Source organism: Myotis yumanensis, unplaced genomic scaffold, assembly GCF_028538775.1.
Source record: "Myotis yumanensis isolate MYYU_CA2020_CCGP unplaced genomic scaffold, mMyoYum1.0.hap1 SCAF_2, whole genome shotgun sequence".
In the NCBI taxonomy this organism is placed as follows: Eukaryota; Metazoa; Chordata; class Mammalia; order Chiroptera; family Vespertilionidae; genus Myotis; species Myotis yumanensis.
Window position 1 is genome coordinate 55,099,369 of NW_027223753.1, and position 20,721 is coordinate 55,120,089.

The following is a 20,721-nucleotide window of genomic DNA, read 5'->3' on the forward strand; positions in this document are numbered from 1 at the left end:
AACAGGAGGGAAAGGACAGACTTGCAAGAGAAATCCAGTCCAATTGCAGTCAGCAAATATTCATAAAGCACCTAGTGTACTCTGAGAGCTATGAGAGCACACAGAGGTCTAGGCATGGCCCCTATCTTGGAGACCTGGTGGGGCAAGATCCACATATTGATTCAGTCAACAAATATTTTTTGAGAACCTTTATATACCAGGCCCTATGTTGTAATACATGAATGTGACTATGCCATATAAAATAATTAATAAAGTACTAAATTATGTGGTATTTGCCTTAAGTGTTACAAGAATTCTAAGAAAGTAGGTTTCATCAAGGACTTGAGGAGCCAAGAGGGTTTCATTCTGGAAATAAGGGTGAGAGAGAGAGAGAGAGAGAGAGAGAGAGAGAGAGAGAGAGACTGTGACTGGAATGAAACAAAAGGGAAAGGAGAAACATTCTGGGAGGGTGAAACCAGACCTCTGTTAAATTCAATAACTATTTATTGATCACCTGTTATGTGCTCTGCATTAAAGGAGGCACTACAGGAGATACAAGGTTTAGTGAAACATAGTTTCTGTCTTCAGCAAGCTAACAAACTGGTGAGCAGGGATAGAAATAAGAAAAGTCCACAAATCACTATAATACAAGGAAGATATGATAAGAGGGATACATAAAATGTGTTAAGAGAGTGCTATGGAAGGAAGGTCACATTCAGTTGAGATTAGTCAGGAAGGGTTGCTAGAGCCACAATATTTTGAGACAGGTAAAGTTTAGCCCTGGAGAGATGAAGGAAGTCACAGAGTTAGGAATGAATATCACATTCGTGGGGATGGTGAAATGATCAGCCTGAATGGAGTACTGAATAATGGGATGGCGGGGAGGTGGGGGAGGTAACGCTGAATAGATAGTGTGGGATCAGACTACAGCAAGCCTAAAACCAGGGATGGAAATTGCTTTATACATCTTAGGCCAGAGGGAGCCATAGGAGGATTTGAACAAAGGGATGACATGGTAGAAGCAGTGCTTAAGGAAGAGCAATCAAGCAGCAGTATGCAAGTTGTATTACAAAGTGCAAAGTCAAGGAGACCAACAAGGAGTCTACTGCAATAACAGAGGTCAAGTAAGGTGAGCGTGGAAGTAATAGAATGAGAGGTTCAAGGTTCATCACGGCGTGGTCAGGTGGCTTAGGGATCAGGAATAGTGGTGCAAGAGTCAGACTGTTCTCTGTCACTTACTATCAGACTTCTCTGAGTTTTAGTTTTCATATTTGTAAATAGTGTTTACAATAGTACCTATGTCATAAAGTTGTTAGGAAAATTAAATGAATTAATAGCTGCAAAAGTGCTTAAAACAATGACTGGTTCTTAAGCCCCCAATGTTCATTATTAGTCATATAATTACATGAAAAGATAAAAAGAACATGATGACTGTTAAGATGTGCAGTTTAAACCACACCTGAAACCTATATGACCATCTTAATCAGTGTCATCACAATTTAACTTAAATAAAAGACAGAGTCAAAAATGACTCCAAATGAAAGGACTAAAGACCTAGAAATTGTGATTCTCAACCACTTCTGGTCCATTTCCTTGGTTTAAGGAAAGATGGATGCTATTAAAACAGTTGGGAACAATAAAGGGTGGAAGAAATTATAAAGTTATTATTAAGAAAAAGAGGCTCTGACCGGTTTGGCTCAGTGGATAGAGCATCGGCCTACAGACTGAAGGGTCCCAGGTTTGATTCCGGTCAAGGACATGTACCTTGGTTGTGGGCACATCCCCAATAGGGGGTGTGCAGGAGGCAGCTGATCAATGTTTCTCTCCCATCGATGTTTCTAACTCTTCCTCTCCCTTCCTCTCTGTAAAAAAATCAATAAAATATATTTTTTTAAAAAAGAAAAGAAAAAGAGCATATCTTGATTTTTCTTTTTAAATTTTTAAAATTTTTAATTTATCTTTCTCATTGAAAGTATTATAGATGTTCTCCCTTTTTTTCCCATTGACCCTTGCCCCCGGCGCCTGCCTCCCTCCCGCCAGGCCTCCACCATTCTAGTGTCTGTGTCCATGAGTTATGCATATATGCATATAAGTTCTTCAGTTAATATCTTCCCATCCCCTACCCCCACTTCACCCCCCACCTTCCCTCTGAGATTTGTCAATCTGTTCCATGCTTCTATGTCTCTGGATCTGTTTTGTTCATCAGTTTATTTTGTTCATTTGATTCCACATGAGTGCAATCATGTGATGCTTCTCTTTCTCTGACTGACTTATTTCACTTAGCACGATACTCTCCAGGTCCCTCCATGCTGTATCAAAGGGTAAGAGATTCTTATTTTTCTATAGCTGCATAGTATTCCATGGTATAAATGTACCACAGCTTTTTTATCCACTCATCTACTGATGGGCACTTGAGCTATTTCCAGATCTTAGCTATTGTAAATAGTGCTGCTATGAACATATGGTTACATATATTCTTTCTGATCGGTGTTTCCAGATTCCTAGAAGTAGGAACAAGATTTTTCTCTTTTTAAGTTTGAAAAGACATCCAATTGAAAAGTCCAGCATTCAACTGCAGTTAAGAAACTGAACCCTTGGGTCAAATCTTGAGATAAATATTTGAAAGTCAATGAATTTATATCATGAAAAAGTGACGAGCTCCATAAAGAAGAACACCAGATCTGTCAGGTATGCAGAATAATGTTATAATAACAATAACGTTTAACGTATTTTTAGCATAAACTGCTAAGCATTGTACTAAATGCTTTTATGCATTATTTTGTACACTTGACACAATAATCTTATTAGATAGGTAGATTGGAAACTATTATTAGCCTCATGTTACATATGTAAAAACAAGGCATGGAGAGGCTAAGGAACATGTCTACAGCCACATGGTTGATAAATGATCCACCTGGGACCCACACCAACCAGTCTCACTGCAGCACAACAGGTCCTGCTGTTGCACCCTATGAAGCCAACATTGGTTCCTACTCCAGGGGGAAGTGTGTCAAATGTTTCCTGTTTGAGACAGTCCATATATACTCCACTGTCAAGTTCTCTGACACATTGTCAGCTTCTCTTTTTCTGACTGCTTGTCGGACTTCGCCTCCCAGCAACAAATACATTTCAGGGTGTCTAATTCCCCATTCCTCTGGGAACTGACCTCCTCTCTAATCCACAGGAGTGAGTCGCCAGTAGCCAAGTCTCTCCCATGTGCCTGTGCCCTGGCAATCTCTGACTGGGTCTGGTTTGGACAAGAGACTCAAGCTGGGCCAGTCACTCCTGGCCACTCTATCTCTCTATCCCAGGAATTTAGAATTAGAATGGGCAGTGAGTTAGTCAGTGGGAGATTAGACCTGCAAAATATAAAGCTTGAAGGTCAGAGAAAGCTGGCTTTCAGAAATCACTGAAGCAAACAGATGCAGAGATGGAAGTCCTGGTGGACCTTAGCTTCCTGTTGCAGTGCCTACCCGAGGCCCAGGGATCAGCTTCATGAGACACCTACATCCTTTCACTGAAGTCTTATTTATTTATTTATTTATTTATTTATTTATTTAGCTAGTTAGTTCACATCGGTTACGGGCAGCTGAAGAGTCCTACAAATATACTCACCCTATATAGCTCAACTTAAGTTTCAACAATTCATTTTAACAACATTTATCATATTCTTGCAATAAACAGGTGGTGGGGATTCAAGGAGAATTGTTGAGCCTGCGTCTGCTTTCACGAAGCTCCTAATTGAATAACAAATATATACACAAGACTATACTTTCAGCACTATGTGGCTGCCATGATAGAGACAGGCAGAGGGGGCCATGGGGCACAGAGGGGCTCATAAATGGATAGTGTCGCGTCTCAGCTTCTGGCTGACACTGAGCTTGGGCTTCACTTTCTACCAACCTTCTGGCCCGGTGCTCTTCACTCTGATGTTGAACATAGTGCTGGTATTCTTGCTGGTCCAGGTTTCAGTTCCTCAAACTAGCTGAACACTAAAATATCTCAGAACTTTTTTGAGGAGGGTACAAGTTTCCACCACCTCCACACCAAATATGACATTTCTGTAGGTCTGGGGTGCCTCTGGAAATGTTTATTTTTTTAAAGTCCCATCAAATACTAGTAATTCCGATGCACAATCAGACTTACAGAGCAATAGGCTACTTGATTTATTCTGAATTTCAATTTTAACCTCTATCTTAGTTCATACATAGACCTTAATTCTAGCTGTATATAACAGAGCAAACCTGATGGAATGAGAGGAAAGCAGGTTGTCATGATGTGTATGAGCTTTGGGAAACACCACAATTAAGGGCAAGAGGTAAAATGAAACAGTTATAGAAAAAGAAAGAGAAAAGTGACATTCAAAAAGCCAAAAAATTTCAAGAAACAAGGAAGATTAAACGTTTCCCCCAAAAAATGATTATTACATAAATGCTTACTTGTAGCAGGGACTGTGCTAAGTGCTTTCTACTCGGATATGCCCTTTTGCACAATTCCACATGGGAAAAGGTGAATTTTACCGCCCTTGGACTGTGCAAACAATAGCAGTGATATATAGAGATAGAGATAGAGCTAGAGCTAGAGATAGAGCTAGAGATAGAGATAGAGATAGAGATAGAGATAGAGATAGAGATATGGGCATGTAATGCCCCCAATAATTCTGTGATGTATATCATTATTACCATTCCAATTTACAGATGAGGAAGTTGAGGCATTGAAGGGTCAGCAAATTTGCCCCAGCCCACTCAGCTAACGAGAGGTAGACGTGGAATTGGAAGGCAGGCGATCGGACCCCAAAGCCTGTGGTGAGCCACTGGGCAGTAAATTCCTTTTTAGTGGTCTTAGAGAAATTCCACAGATGAGTGGGGAGAGGAGGCAGGTTGAAAGGGATTAGAAACCTTTACTGGTCCCATAATTATTCGCTTTTCACATTAAAGATAGACTAAACTGGTTTAAAAGTATCTAGGGTGGCTTTCAATTTTGGTGTGATTTGCAGCTCACCAAGTGAAAAAGCAGATTGCATTGTAAGTGAAACGCTATTGTCAAATCTGTCTGAAAGCTGACACATTCTGACTGTAAATCCTGGCTGCCTTATAGTTCAGTTGAAAAGACACTAAAACCACAGAGCAATGGTAAGATTTAGCTGATTCCATATAGTAATGACAGCTGGAAAGTAATGACTTCAGCCTGCCCCATGTGCTAGCAGAATTTGTATTGTTATGCAAATTTTTATTTCCTGAAATCAATACAGGGCATCGCTTTTCCAGAGGCCCTCATGGGCTCTAATTGCTTCTCTGGAATAAACAGACTGAGGGGCCAGCTAAATGAAAAAGCCACAATGCTTCACTGTCATACAGCGCAGCTAGCTGAATATAATTCATATCTCTTATTTAAAGAAAAAGGAAGAAAATTAAAATTATGTAATCATGTAAAAGCTTCTTAAGTTCACATGACTGTTGTTTTTTCTTTTCTTAGCTCCATTTTTCTTTTACTTTTTAAAAAATCTTTATTGTTGAAAGTATTGTATATGTCCCCCTTTTCCCCCCATTGATCCCTTCTAACAACCCTCGCCCCCCACCTCAGGCCTTCACCAACTTATTGTATGTGTCCATGGATTATGCCTAAATGCATACAAGTTCTTCGGTTGATCTCTTCCCACCCACCTCACCACCTATCCCCCCTTCCCTCTTAGATCACATGACTCTTGATCACCAAAATTATGACAATAGAATCACTAAAATCATTCATGATAGAGAGTGTGACACATTTGTTATTGTGAGTAACCGTTTGTATTGAACTCATACAATGTAATTATTCTTACTAGAAATAATTTATAAAGGCTAAGGAAAATAGTCCAGGTAATTAATTCAATTCATGGGTACAGATTTCACATGACTGCTGAATGTGAATGTCAAGATAAAGCAGCCAGTCGAGCCTGAGAGACTCTTTTCTTTGAAAGCAATCTGTTTCTCAAAGAAAATGACAATATAACTACCATTGATTTTTTATCATAAAAAGCAGAAATCTGAAAAATTTCATTTCATTCTTTTAATATATTCTCCTTCAGAGAATCTAATGTGACTGGGAGAGCAAAAGGAGAATTAAGGTGGGGCAGACAAGTATTTTAGGACTTACTAGTAGAGCTAGCAAGTCAGATAACTTTCCAACAAGCATGGAAATTTGGTGAGACATAAAATTAAGCCTTGCTTTAATATTCAACAACACCCAGTGGAGAATTGTGAATAATTAAATACGTGTTTTACATTATTTTTCAAGTGTGTTTATGATTTTGTGTCTAGAAATGAGGACCTGCCACTTCATCCAAGGAAAGGGTTTAAGTGACTGCTTACTTGTAGCAGGAACTGTAGTCTCAACAAAAGGATAAGAAGCCATGTTCTTCACTATGGAGGAAATTGAAGCAGTCATCAAAAAGCTTCCAGCAAACAAAAGCCTGAGGCCGGACAGCTTCACAGGGGAGTTTTACCAAACATTCACGGAAGAACTAAAATCTATCCTCCTGAGACTATTCCACAAAAACTCAAGAGGAAGGAATACTTCCAAGCTCATTCTATGAAGCCAGCTTTACCCTAATACCAAAACCAGATAAAGACAACACAATGAAAGAGAACTACAGGCCAATATCCCCCATGAAAAATAGATGCTAAAATCCTCAACAAAATTCTAGCAAATCAGATCCAGCATTATATCAGAAAGGTCATACACCATGACCAAGTAGGATATATCTTCGGGATGCAAGGATGGTACAATATCTGCAAATTAATAAATGTGATACATCAGATAAACAAATTGAGAGACAAAAATCACATATTCATATCAATTAATGCAGAAAAAGCATTTCACAAAATCCAACACCCTTTCTTTATAAAAACCCTCAGCAAAATGGGGATAAAGGGATCATACCTCAACATAATAAAAGCCTTATATAACAAACCTACAGCCAACATCATACTCAATGGGCAAAAACTAAAACCATTTCACCTAAGAACAGGAATGAGACAGGGATGCCCACTTTCACCACTCCTGTTCAACATAGTTCTGGAAGTGCTAGCCATAACAATCAGACAAGATGAAGAAATAAAAGGTATCCAAACTGGAAAAGAAAACATAAAACTGTCATTATTCACAGATGACATGATATTGTACATAGAAAACTCTAAAGAATCCATCAAAAATTATTAGATTTAATAAATTAATTTGGCAATGTAGCAGGATACAAAATTAATGCCAAGAAATCTATGGCATTTTTATACACCAATAGTGAACTTACAGAAAGAGAGATTTTAAAAACAATCCCATTTACCATTGCACCAGAAAAATTAAGATACCTAGGAATAAACTTAACTAAGGAGGTAAAAGAGCTGTACTCGGAAAACTTCAGGACACTGAAAAAAAGAGATAGAGGAAGACATAAACAGATGGAAGAACATACTGTGTTCATGGATTGGTAGAATCAACATCATTAAAATGTCCATACTACCCAAAGCAATCTACAAATTCAACACACTTCCTATTAAAATACCAACAGCATATTTCACAGACCTAGAACGAACTCTCCAAAAATTCATCTGGAATAAAAAAAGACCCCAAATAGCTGCAGCAATCCTGAGAAAGAAGAGCAAAGTAGGAGGGATCTCAATATCAGATATCAAGCTGTATTACAAAGCCACTGTTCTAAAAACTGCCTGGTACTGGCACAAGAATAGACATATAGATCAATGGAATAGAATAGAGAACCCAGAAATTGACCCAAACCACTATGCTCAATTAATACTCAACAAAGGAGGCATGAACATACAATGGAGTCAAGACAGCCTCTTCAATAAATGGTGTTGGGAAAATTGGACAGATACATGCAAAAAAATGAAACTAGACCATCAACTTACACCATACACAAAAATAAACTCAAAATGGATAAAGGACTTAAACATAAGATGGGAAACCATAATAATCTTAGAGGAATCCACAGGCAGCAAAATCTCAGACATATGCCAAAGCAATATCTTCACTGATACAGCTCCTAGGGCAGTGATGGCGAACCTATGACACGTGTCAGAGGTGACATGTGAACTCATTTTTTTGGTTGATTTTTCTTTGTTAAATGGCATTTAAATATATAAAATAAATGTCAAAAATATAAATCTTTGTTTTACTATGGTTGCAATTATAAAAAAATTTCTATATGTGACACGGCACCAGAGTTAAGTTAGGGTTTTCAAAATGCTGACATGCCGAGCTCAAAAGGTTCACCATCACTGTCCTAGGGCAATGGAAACTAAAGAGAAAATAAACAAATGGTACTACATCAAAATATAAAGCTTCTCTACAGCAAAAGAAACCATCAACAAAACAACAAGAAAGCCCACTACATGGGAGAACATATTTTCCAATGTTATCACCGATAAGGGTTTAATCTCCAACATTTACAGGGAACTCATACAACTTAACAAAAGCAAGATAAACAACCCAATCAAAAAATGAGCAATGGATCTAAATAGATACTTTTTGAAAGAGGACATAAGGAAGGCCAGGAGACATATGAAAACATGCTCAAAGTCACTAATCATTCGAGAGATGCAAATTAAAACAATAATGAGGTACCATCTCACACCTGTCAGAATGGCTATCATCAACAAATCAACAAATGACAAGTGCTGGCGAGGATGTGGAGAAAAAGGAACCCTCATGCACTGCTGGTGGGAATGCAGACTGGTGCAGCCACTGTGGAGAACAGTATGGAGTTTCCTCAAAAAACTAAAAATGGAACTCCCATTTGACCCAGTGATGCCACTTCTAGGAATATATTCCAAGAAACTAGAAACACCAATCAGAAAGGATATATGCACCCCTATGTTCGTAGCCACACAATTTACCATAGCTAAGATCTGGAAACAGCCTAAGTGCCCATCAGCAGATGAGTGGATTAAAAAACTGTGGTATATCTACACAATGGCATACTACGCTGAAGTAAAAAAGAAGGAATTCTTACCATTTGCAACAGCATAGATGAAACTGGAGAGCATTATGCTAAGCAAAATAAGCCAGTCAGAGAAAGATAAGTATTACATGATCTCACTCATTTGTGGAATACAATGAACAACATAAATTAATGAACAAAAACAGATCCAGAGACAGAGAAGGATCGATCAGACTGTCAAACCTCAGAGGGAAGGTAGGGGAGGGTGGGGGTGAGGCAGAGAGATCAACCAAAGGAGTTGTATGCATGCATATAAGCCTAACCAATGGACACAGACATCAGGGGGGTGGGTGAAGGATGTATTTTCATTGCTTGCGACCCACAAGTTCAGGGCCTAAAGGCTGGAAAATTAAGAAAATGAATTCTCCTCCCCTAGAGCTTCAACAAGGGAATGCAGCACCACCAATTCCTGGATTTTAGCCTATTGAGAGATATTTTGAACTTCTAACCTCCAGAATCATCCTATATAATAAAAGCATAATATGCAAATCAACCAAATGGTGGAATGACCGGTTGCTATGATGTGCACTGACCACCAGGGGGAAGATGCTCAACTCAGGAGCTTCCCCTTGGTGGTCAGTGTGCTCCCACAGGGGAAATGCCGCTCAGCCAGAAGCTGGGCTCACAGTTGGTGAGCGCAGTGGACTGCCGGCTTAGGCCCGATCCTTAGGGGGATCGGGCCTAAGCTGGCAGGCAGACACTCCCTGAGACGTCCCAGACTGTCAGAGGGCACCGGCTGGTCTGAGGCCCACCGCCCCCCTCTCAGTGTACGAATCTTGTGCACCAGGCCTCTAGTAAGATAATAAATGTGTGTGATTTTTAGTCACTGTATTTGTGGTAATTCATTATAGCAGTAAGAGGAAGCTAATACACATGACTATTTCTTCTACTGAATTAATAGCTCCTTTAGGGCAGAAACTAGTTCTTGGTTATTCTATCATTACCTACTTTGGTGCCTGGTATATACATAACAGGTACTCAATAAATGTTTATAGAGTAAATATAAAAAGAATGTCAATATAATTTTGAACTACTGTTTCTTTAATTTAGGCTATAAAAAATACAAATAGAAGATCTATTTGACAATTAACAGTTAATAATTTTAGATAAATTTTAACTTGGACTAAAGACATATTAATAGACTACTAGAATTGCAATGATGTTAAAAATTACTTTTCCTATCACCAACATTCAGCATCTATTTGTAATGTCTAGATCAGTAAGAATGAACAAAGTAAGGAAGACAGAATCCCATACTGGTAAATTAAAATTGGGTATTAAATTACCCTGTATCAAATGTCATCCCTGCCACCTACAAGCTCTATGGGAAATTACTTTTTATCTCTCTGAAATTCCATTTTATCACCTACAAAATGATAGATACTATAGTGTATGGGTTCAGAATAAGTCACCCCAAAATGTGCCTCTGTTGTGTGTGGATTATTTTGAGCTCAAGCCAACAGAGACCCTTTGGGCTCCAGAGAAACATCTGCCTAGCCCTCCCCAAATAACTAGAAGACTCTAAATCTAAATCAGAGGCCTTGCCCATAATAGATTATCAGAGATAACCTTTTGAGCTATCTGTTTGGCAAGGCAAACTACTAATTACTGAAAATCTGTTCTTCTTATTGTTCTCCAAAGATTTTCCTCCCCTCTGAAGCCTCAAGGCACCTTACCTCATCCTTAGCTCAGAATGCCATATATACCTCATTTTACTTTCTGCCCTTCAACTTCTCATGTATGTGAGGTCTTGGTCTCTCTCCTATATGCATATGTACATATGTGATTAAATTTGGTCATTTTTTTTCCTGTTAATCTGTCTCATGTAGATTTAATTATTGGACCAGTTAAAATAACTTGAAGGATAGAGGAACATTTCTTCCTCCCCCACAGTAGCAAAAAATAAAAATGAAAAAAGGAAGAACTTAATTTCTGCCTTCAGAATGACCATGGAACATAACAAAGTATATGTAAATTATCCTCATAAATAAAGCAGATCCGTGTAGAATCACTGCAACCCAACTTTAGTTGAAATATCACATAGGTTATAAGTGACAGCAATAATTCTAGAAAGATTTCAATGACTAAGCTGGGTGTGACATTTATGGAATAACTTTTGATGGAGAAAAATTTTGAAGATGCTTAAAGGAAAGAATGTGTCACATAGGAAAGCTGGACACAAGCACATGCTCAACCACAGCAAAGACTAAGCTGGGGGAGGACACATGAGAACAGTTAAGGGAATGAAGAACATCACTGGGAGGAAGAAGAGGATTCACAAAGCTCCTCAAGTCTTCCTGTTACTGGAAAGGGGACCCTGGCCCTGAGCGGGTCTGCCTAGGGCCAGCTGGTAGCCTGTGTTCTTGACTTTGTGCAGGAAAGATTTCACAGGTCCAGGTGATTTTTGGAGGATGTTTACTAAAGCTGGGGACAATGAAGCAAGGAAGGGCCTAGGATAGAAGAAGAAACAGGAGAGGCACCAGGTGGGGAAATGAGCCGAGGCCGGGCTGCTTTGGCTCACTAAAAAGTAAGAGAAAAGGGGGCTTTCACAGGTCTAGGGCAGTGGTCGGCAAACTGCGGCTCGCGAGCCACATGCGGCTCTTTGGCCCCTTGAGTGTGGCTCTTCCTAAGCCTTAGGAGTACCCTAATTAAGTTAATAACAATGTACCTACCTATATAGTTTAAATTTAAAAAATTTGGCTCTCAAAAGAAATTTCAATCGTTGTACTGTTGATATTTGGCTCTGTTGACTAATGAGTTTGCCGACCATTGGCCAGGGCAGTGATGGCGAACCTTTTGAGCTTGGCGTGTCAGCATTTTGAAAAACCCTAATTTAACTCTGGTGCTGTGTCACATATAGAATTTTTTTGATATTTGCAACCATAGTAAACAAAGATTTATATTTTTGATATTTATTTTATATATTTAAATGTCATTTAACAAAGAAAAATCAACCCAAAAAATGAGTTCGCGTGTCACCTCTGACACGCGTGTCATAGGTTCGCCATCACTGGCCTAGGGCGTTAGCCCAGGACAAGCAGCTGCTGCCTATTTCTCCCGGGTTGCAAGTCTCATGGGGTCCCTCAGAGTTTAGGAGATGCCTGTGGGGAAAGCAGGGAGTAGGGAGAGGTGCAGGTGCACTCCCTGGAAGGAGAGCTGGCCCTGAGAACTTCCATTTGAGGGGTTTTAAAGGCTGGGAGTTTAGGGGAGGTCTTAGGGAGAACCTCAATAAAATATCCATCAGCTTTATGCTGATGTGCCAAAATACGCTTTATTCCCTTAACTTCATCTGTCGTTGGGTGTAGTTGGCAAATGGCATTAATTGGATTTCTGCTATCTGTCTCTGAGTAAGGTGATTTAAGCTATTCACCCTCTGGTAGAGGAGAAGTGTAAACCATTTACTCTTACTAGTAAGTCTCCCTGGCTACAGATGATAGGATTTTGCAATTTACTAGATGGCTGTGAACTGCTTGACTATTTAACTATCTGTCTCAGTTTCCCTATTCTGGCTTACTAGCCTCTCACTGTGAGAAAGAGCCACAATTGTCATGAGTCTATGTTTCTGCTTGATGCAGAGGAAATAGAAGAGTTAAAGTCAAGGAACCAACAAGAAGATTGCTGTCTTATCTCAGACATAGATGGAAGGAGCCTGGCTGAGGCTGTAGAGAGGATGAGGCAATTCCAGAAGCATTGCAGAGGAATCCATTCCGTGCGGGTGAAGGAAAGGGCATGGACCCAGCTTCATCACTAATGACAGCAATCCCTCATGCAGAAAATGATGTGCATTCCAGAAAGTCATCTTCGGCAGAAACATGACCCCACATTGGACATGGCAAGATTAATGAAAATGCAAATGAGACTCCTTCAGCACTGATTCAACCAAACAATACAGGCGCACCATGACCTTATGATGGTTGTTTTTCTCCCACTTTCAGCGACTTCTTAATCATATGGGATGATAAATCACTCTGTGCTACATCAAGAATGTCAAATCTCCTGCTTTAAGAATGATTTTTCTAATCACAGGGTTGGTTTCTAAATAGTTTACATCATTATTTGAAATGATTCCCCCTATATGAACATAAATCATTAACATTTAGTTAGAATGTCAACCTTAGAAGTAATAACCCAGAAGAAGCAACCTTCACTTCCACTGAGCAGGCAAAAGAAAACATACATAACGCACTCAGGGTGCTTCTTAATAGACTGATGTTATAGGCAGTGTTGAAAGATGCACGCTTAGGGGGCATTGGAAATGCACTTCTTTAAAAATGATTTTTCTTGACGACTGCGACAAAGCAGTGGATTTGTGCTATAGAACAGCCATGAATTATTAGATAATCACACATCTACTCAGAATAAATAGAAATATGAATTAATATTGGTTTAAAAAGCGAGTCTGGAAGCAAACACGAACACGAATTGAGTTTGAAGGTTATCAGTGTGGATTTTCTAATACTTCTTTCTAAAGGCCCATGACATATTCTAATTACATTTAAGAGACTCTTTATTTTCTTCCAGTCTCATAGGTTGTGCATTTCATTATCATGCCAGCCCCTATTCCCTCACCTCCTAAAAAATATAAGTACAATTTCACAGCCAGAGAAAGGAAATGAAGAGCATTTCACTCCCCCTAGATATATAATAAGTAACTTCATCTTGCTTTTCCATCTGCAGATTTCAGGCAATAGTACAGTAAATGAATAAAGGTTTGGGGGAAAATAGTTTAGAAAATTATCATTATATAAATACAAAAATTAACTTTTGTAAATAAGGAGCAAATTATCTTTAAAGTTATAGATGAATAAAAGGCTTTCCATTGAACTTACGAAAAATACCAAGGATTTGTCAATTTATCACAAGTCCATACAGCAGTTTGGTAGCTAGTGATAACATCTCTTCTACTTCCTTGTATTGCCCACAGGTTATTGATGATAAAAAATTAAACTGCTATCAACTCTGACTTTTGCCACAACACAAGAAGATGAATGATAATAATCGCAGGGAAAATAATCTCTATTCCTGGGCCTGAAGGGTAGGAAAGAAAACATATTTTAATGCATAATTTCTATCAAGGCATCATGATCCAACAAATAAAAATTACAAGAGGAGTACACTATTAGAATCTGTATTACATGTAGTGGCTTTCACCAACGGTTCACCAACTGTCTTATTTCAGACATAGATGGAAGGAGAAACGGGAACAACAGACAGCAGTGACGCACACAACCTACACCACCTGTGATCTCAATTCACAGAGCGAGAAAACAAGAAAGAAATTGAGCCTTCTTCTTCCTTAGGGCCGGGGGTGGGAGGTGGGGAATGAGTGGGCTCTTGTTATAGAACAAGATAATCACTTAGAAAGGACGCCTGGAGTCTTATCTCAGTCCCTCGGGAAGTCCTGTCTCCTTGGATCAAGTCAAGGACAAAATAGCTTGTAAATTTTATGAAGCTAGCATATGTGAGAGAGAAATGCTCGTAAAATTTTTCTCCTCTCAAAATGGATCTTTCACAAAGAGACTGAACATATTGTTAAGTTCATTGTTAAAAGGAAACTTTGGACTTGTTTCTTATACATTCTCCATAGGTATAAAAGAGTGAATGAAAGAGTAGGCAAGGGAAATCTAGCACTCAAGAAAAGGATTTGACTCATAATCTCCCATAATTGTAATAATATAAAACTGTGAAGATAAATCTGTAAGTAAAAGTCTACTGGTTAGCTCCAATTCTAAAGGTATGAGAGATTCATCTCTCTCTCTCTCTTTCTCTCTCTCCAAAAACAACTAAAACTTCTGAATACAAAGCTTAAAGAACATCTTCTTAAAAGCACTGAAAATCTTACAAACCAGTGAAGAAATATCAGATCAAAATCTAAGTGAAAGTAAGACCCAGAAAAGAGGATACTATTAAAATTACAATAGACTGAAATTTACCAACTTAGCATATTTATATATACTTAAGACTCAGTTTAAATATTATATGAAAAGCCAAGTTTTGGCATTGCATTTCTACATCATGTTCCTTATGCTTAAGGAATACATTGGTTTGTATTTTTGCAAGAGAGCATTTAGCTAGGTTTAGAAAAGTTTAACAACTAACAATTTTGGGGGTCAATATTTATTGAGGCTGGTATCACATCTCTAAGGCAGGCATTGGAGTAAAATGTCAATATTATCAAGAAATCTTGCTTTGACCAGAATTATTTGACAGAGTAATCAATCAAGAAACAAATAACTCCGTTAAGTATCAGAGTTAATAAGACTGCCTGACCAATTAGGACAAGGTCCTTTCACAATCACTGACTTGGGTAATGATTTGTTCTAGAGATCCTAATGGGTTCTGACTTAGGGGGCATCAACTCAGGTTTTCTGGAAGATGCGTTTGTAAAGACTACTTTAAGTGGGTACCTTGATATGAAAACAATAAAACCGATTTTGGCTCTCCCTCTGCACATGCACAAGCATACACACACACACACACACACACACACACACACACCACAACCACAAATTCAGAACAAATTGGCATTTTGAATGCTTAAAATCAAACACTGGTCTCCTGAAAATGTATTCCACAAGTGTCTCTTATTGTCAAAGGAAATTCTGCTTCCTGAGACATATGCAACTATGAGAATATTCTGCATGTTTCACACTCCGCCACACCTCTTCTAAAACATAGGAAACATAAACACACTAACCAGTTAAATACACATTAAAATTTGTCAATAATACTAAACTACAGTCCAATAAAAATTTTCCTTGCAGGCATATATCTCTCTTATTCTTATGGTTTTATGGTAGATATCCAAAGAAAGCAAAAATGATTCATTCTTTCCTTCTTATTACTTTGATATAAAACAAATAATTTGCTAAGTATTATATCAGAAATATTTTGAAATAATATTTGTATTTTGGGTTTTAAAGACAATTTCAACTTTTAGGAGTTCCTGAGATAGAAGAAAAAAAGAGTGTGGAATAGTTCTTTTGAATACAGTGGTTAAAACTGTGATGATTGGGGGCGGCCAGGAAGAGGTCAGTGGGGGAAAAAGGAGACTTATGTAATACTTTAAACAATAAAGAATTTAAATTTTAAAAAAAACACACAACTGTGATGATCACAGTGATTCATAGAGAGAATCTTCCATGACAGAACTTTCCATTCTGAAGGTATATTATCTCATTTTTGAAAACAATTTAAATCAGTCTCAAAGTAGAGTTTTATTTTTAACTTCATAATAATAATTTTGGCACATAATTAAATTATTATTTAAAATAAAAAATCAGAATTTATTCATTTTTTTCACATTTGCAATTAAATGTAGTTCTGTTGTTTCATCAATATAAAAAAAAACAAGTAGCTTTCCTTTTTGATAACTGAAGAACTTAGCTTGGTTTGTTAAAAAAAAGTAAAGTAAAACTTCACCAGGAGAATAAATAATAAAGGTGAACCAGGTTAACTAATTACCAGGTTTTTTGTTTAAGATTTTTCTATTCCTTGGCCATGTTACTGCTTCCAGCTCATATTCTCAAACTCCAATCACTATCCCATGTAAACAGTCCACTATCCGCAGTGGGCATCGAGGTGCTAAGATACTATTTATCTATGTTTAAAAATAAAATTTAATAGTTTAGCTTTTTTTCTACTAAGGATGGTTCTGACTACATGAAGAGTTTTCTTCAAAGAACAGAAAAATTATATCTCTCAATGATCCACACACTGGCTTAAAGCAAGGCCTGGTAACCTAGCAAAGAATTCAAACTCCAAAAATTAACATTACAGGCTTTCCTTTAGTTCTAGGAGGAAAGAAAGAATTTCTGGGCTCTTGGTATTCTTAGGCCAAAACATAACCTATCCACATCTGAAATAACTATTTTAGAGAGAATATCACTTTAAAGATTTGCTTATTGGAATTTATTTCACTTAAAACAATTCCACTCATTTCTAATTCATTTTATCTCTCCAGCTACTGGAACTGACTCAGGCCCAGGTAGCATATTGATCAGAATATTCCTAAGCATGGTTTCCTATTGTGAAGATGGCCAAGTGTGTGCCTGCAGATGGCCTCTTTCATGCAATTTATATAGACTAAGTATTCCTGCTCCCACTTACCCTATCAGGCAAACCAAACTGTGATAAAATGTAAATATGTAGCCACAGAAGTGGAAAGAAACAAGTGAATGGGGACTGGTTATTATGCAAACAGGTACCTTGAATCTCTGATTGGAAACATACTAGTAAGGTAAGAAACTGGGTCCATTTTGCACAAGGCATCCTTATTCTCTGGTTACAAGAGCTAGGGGTTAACATTTGAAAGCTCTTAAGGGAAACTTAAGACTATTATGAATGCCTAGGTACAACCAAAAGCCTCATATTAAAAGTGCAAAAAAGCATGATGTTGATGGAAAACAGATTCTAAGATCTAGGTCTAATCCTGGCCTAGCACTAACAGAGTGACCCAAGAAAATCCTATAACCTTTTGGAGCTTGAAGTATAAAATGAAGTGATTGAAGATGACCTCCATGGTCCCTTCAGGCTCAACAGTTGGCATATGATAGGTCCTGCATACATGCTGATTGAATAAAAATACCTACAACTGCCAAATATTGAGAGACAAAGACTACAGGATGCAGCCTACCCACATGGCTCTGATCCAAAGTGGAGAGAGTGGAGAACCACCAGGGACCTTCAGAGTCAGTCTCATATAGACATGGGACGAAGTAACAGAATCTCTGAAGCAGAAACCAGAGCAATCCTAGCAAGATTATTATATACAGGTTGTACTCAGAACATTCAACCAAAATTCAAAGGTGTCTCTGGGTTCCCCACAGCAATTAAACAGGAAGCTGAGTACCACCCAAGAGAGAAGCTTGGATGTGGGATCAGAGTGGGAATGAAGTAGGTCAGTGAGAGGGACCAGTGCGTCAGAGACAGAGAAAAGTGAGAATGGCAGAGAAAAATTAATTTCCCTGTTTAAGTAATAGAAAACCTAGCTTTTAATAACTCTCAACTGAATGCAAGTTATCCCAACAAACAAGAATATGACCAGTTTTCTTGGTTATATGAAGGAGCTTGCATGTGGCAAGGGGAAGACCTAAACTAAGAAGCCTATTAGGAAAGAGAAGTGAGTAGGACTGGGGGTGTGGTCTCACTCTGACATGGAGAAATCACTTCCGTTTTCTTGTTGGATTTGGTAGACACCAAGCAAGTGGAGGGGCTGAACCCAGTTTTATCAAATACTTCAAACTTTATTCTCTATCGAAGGGTAGCAAAGCTATGTAATGAGAAATTATAGGTTTACCCCATTTCCTAAGGCAGGGAATCAAGCGTTTGCTTTTAATTAAAAACAAAATATAAAGTCTTTTTAAAAATAGAAAACATGCCCTAGCCAGTGTAGCTCAGTAGGTAAAAGCGTCAGCCTGCAGACGGAAGGGTCCCAGGTTCAATTCTGGTCAAGGGCATATGCCTGGGTTGCGGGATTGATCCCCAATAAGGGGCATACAGGAGGCGACTGATCAATGATTCTCTCTCCTCATTGATGTTTCTCTCTCTCTCTCTCTCAAATCAATAAAAATATATGTAAAAAAAAGGAAACATTGTGCAATTTGTGTCAGATCTTTACTATACCTGTACAAGTTAGTTAACTGCTTTATGCCTCAGTTTCCTCACTTATAAAATGGGAAAATAAAATAGACCTCAAAGAGTTGTTGGGTAGATTAAGTGAATTAGCATATATAAAGCAATTAGCAACACATAGTAAGTGTTATATAAATAACTATTTTGTTATTGTTGTTGTAGTTGTCACAGCAACACATCTAAAGACCTAGGTAGCTTTTTATAGTACATAACATTTAGCCTTATTGTTTCTCAAAAATAAAAATAAATAAAATTAAATGAGAAATAAAATGAACTCCATTTCAGAAGAGCCAACTTTATCTGTTTTTGAATAATTTTAAAGAGTAGGCAGACAAAGTCCAAACCACTTCAAGAATCAATACTGAAAGATATACTAATTTTGGTCACTTAAACCAAGCTATTAAAAAACAAAAATGAAGGGTGTCCTAGTTAACACTGTGGAATAGTTGACTGTAGTCAATGCTTGAAAGAGAGATGAAGCCAACTTGGATTGCCAGGGGAGTAAAAACTCCAAAGTAAAGGAAGAGGTCTTTCCCAGTGAATCAGAACTCAACTTTATATAACACTAGAGGCTCGGTGCATGAAATTCATGCACTTGAGGGTTGTCCCTCAGCCCAGCCTGCGCCCTCTTTCAGTCCAGGAGCCCTTGGGAGATGTCTGACTGATGGCTTAGGCCCACTCCCAGCAGCCGGACATCCTTAGTGCTGCTACAGAGGCGGGAGAGGCTGCCACCACCACTGCTGCATTCACCAGTTGTGAGCCCAGCTCAGGGCTTCTGGCTGACCGGTGCTCCCCCTGTGGGAGAGCACTGACCACTAGGGGGCGGCTCCTGCATTGAGCGTCTGCCCCCTAGTGGTCATAGCGATGGTTGTTCTGCTGTTCGGTCGATTTGCATATTAAACTTTTATTATATAGAATGTTTTGCCTGAAGAAGAAAAAATTGTTTTTTCCCCTTTAAATTTACATTTTCTGCCTAAAGATGTTTCTAGAGTTTCAGGAATTTCTGTTAGGAGTCAAACTTGTTTTAGCAGTAATTTCCCACTGTTACAGATCTAGCTAACAATGACATCATGGCAAAGAGAAAATATAAAGAGCAATTAAAATTAGAGCAGAATATTTTAATTCTTGCAGTTTGACACTGAGGACATTTCTCATTTTATTTTGGGACAAAATACAATTTGACCCAAAGTAAAATTAGATTGGATAGAAATTATTATGACAAAATAAAACTAACAATGATAAAGATATATATGAAGTGTTTTGTTTTGTTTTTCAATTAAAAAAAAAACAGGCTAAAGAATCACATATTGTTAGTAACCCTGAGAACTGCAAAAATTAACCTTGGAAGAAATTAAGCTTTTAAAAAAATCATTAACAGAAACCAGAATTGACACTAGCTAAAAATTCTCATGGTAAAAATTTATTGACCAAAACTTGGTAAAAGAATTATATTGTCTAGCAAAAATTGATATGGAAACACTGGGTTGGATAGAAATAATGACCACAAAATATACAATGAAGTTGATGACCCTTGTTGTAGACAAAACATAATCAATAGATTAAATATTTATTTTAAAATTGACACAGAAAATGTTGTAGTCTGAGTAAAATAGGTTAGTAGAATAAAAAAGATAAAACTATAAATAGTTTAACACTGTTTAACCTTTATATAAATCTGATTTAAATATTGGTATTTAGAAACTGTCATAATATCCTCAGGCTTAAATTGGGTCAAAATGAAAGGATCAAAATGTGGGGGTCAAAAGAGTAAGGTCAACAATAGTCAACATCCAAAAAATAACACTCTAACCATTAGGCTAATATAATATTTGCTTTTGTGATGTGTCGTACATTTATGTAGTAAATTAACTAAACCTGATTAAATTAGTACATTAAATAAAGTGTGATTATAGAAAAAAACATATTATTAAATTGTCAGTATTTGTGCTTTGAACATTTAAATAGCGGCTTGTGTTTTGTTCACTTCACTACTTGATTTTGGGAATAGAAATAATTATAAACAGACTTCTGTAGAGAATGGACTTACATTAAAGAAAGCTTATAGTGTTTAGGGCAATAGCTAAAGCATAAAAGCCAATGAGGTGGCTTCTGTA

General features: G+C 37.8%; 1 protein-coding gene across 2 annotated transcripts in view; it reads right to left on the minus strand.

Annotated features, from left to right (window-relative positions):
• SLC44A5 (solute carrier family 44 member 5) overlaps positions 1-20,721 on the minus strand; it is a 363,213-nt gene that overhangs the window by 131,760 nt on the left and 210,732 nt on the right. The gene's annotated exons all lie outside the window — the stretch shown is intronic.